Source organism: Morone saxatilis, unplaced genomic scaffold, assembly GCF_004916995.1.
Source record: "Morone saxatilis isolate NCDOM2014 unplaced genomic scaffold, NCSU_SB_2.0 Contig20, whole genome shotgun sequence".
Taxonomy (NCBI): Eukaryota; Metazoa; Chordata; class Actinopteri; family Moronidae; genus Morone; species Morone saxatilis.
In genome coordinates, this window is record NW_023339763.1 from 10,250,836 (window position 1) to 10,252,693 (window position 1,858).

Below are 1,858 nucleotides of genomic sequence, written 5' to 3' on the forward strand. Positions count from 1 at the left end.
CATTAAATATAAGTTTAAAACCCTCCTGTAGCATTTGTAAGGGGAATAAATAAAGCCTTACAGAAAGATCATACTTTGTATGCTTTATTAAACAAATTGAAACCACACATTTTATTGACTCACATTGTCAAAGTGGTGTTCAGATCACTTGTTATGCAATATTTTGTCATATGTTATTATTGTTTTTGTTTATTTTAGATACATATTTATAGATCAGACTTAATTTCACATTAAAAAATCAAACATGAAAAAGTTTTGTAGTCACTATAGACGAACTCTGATTAAACATTCTTGTGGCTGTGGTTTATTTCACATTAACTCCCCTAAGTGTTGAACACACTGTGCAGCCTGCACCTGGTTCAGGCACTCCTGAAAGGATAAAAACCCAGTCTCAACTTTGCGCTGGACTCTCTCTCTCTCTCTAATTCGGCTGCATCCCTGCCAGCAGCAGCAGCAGCACATTCTCTTTGTTTGTTTGGTTTCACTTTACAACATTTACACCTCATATTGCTCACACATCCACATTTACATTACTGATGTTACTGACTGACACATTTCACATTTGTACTTATAACTCGTTGTTTATTTGTTTAAATTAATATAATACATTCACTAATTTCTAGCCATCTATTGTGTCCTATGCCATATTTGTCATAGCCTAGGAGCCGGGTTATGACAAGCCATATCATCCAGTTTCCATAATTATCTAAACGACATTAGGTATTTTCATGATTAATGTTCATGTGTACCAACTGTTAAGTTGAATGAAATGTCCAATGTTGTCTCAAGACTTAAAGGTCCAGTGTGAAGGATTTAGTGTAGAAACATGGCAGGCTCCATGAAAGGCGACCTGCAGCATCTTCAGATATAAAAGGCTCATTCTGAGGTAACAAAACCATAATGCTTCCTAAATATAGGTGATTATACACTTATGAATATTATATTCAATTTCTACAAATAGATCCTCCAAAACGTTACATACTGGCCATTTAAACCACCACATGCCTAACATACAGATACATAATTCTTCAAGCACATGTCCTCTCACTGAAAAGTCACACTACTCCATGATTTGTTCAAATGCTTTGATGTTGAACTAAACTTTGTGCTTTATTTTTTTAAATAGCTCGTCACCCGATTCTCTTCTGTCTATTAAGGCACAAATGGTGAAATGACCAACATATGTCATATGTTAACTTTCATTAACTAACACACATCCCAGCTTCAGCTAATATGTTTCAGGGAGTGTATCAATAAAATCTCACTCAGGCTTTACAGCGTAATTTGATCCACATTTGAATAGTTGCAGTATGTGAACATCAGAGCAGTTCATGGGATTGTCTCACATGAAGTTTCTATATGAACACCTGCTGTTGATAACAACAATGACAACAAACAGAATAAAAAAAACTTCAATGAATCTTTGATTTATTTGAATGTTGTTTAATGACATAAGAGGGAAGTCAGATTCAGAATCACATTATTTGATACATTCACTAAGTGTATAAATTTGTCTTGGAGGACGCAGTGCTGATATAAATCAGCATTTTCTCAAGAATCACAGTGTAGCCAATAACAACAGAGTTTGTGACAAATCAATCACACAGCAGCCAAACAACACCCTACATGGAGAAAGGGGCGCCACGAAGTGCTGTGATTCAGTTCATAGAGAAATGACCTGAATTATACAAGTGAATTATCTCCTGGCACGTCCAAAAACAAGAGAATTAGTGAAATACTCATGACGCTCATCAGGTTTCCGAACCCCATTATGCATAATCCTTTCGCTGTTCTTGTACACACGTATACCCATAGAACCTGCTTGGTAACCATTCGCAGTGAACTGGAGATAGTAGAC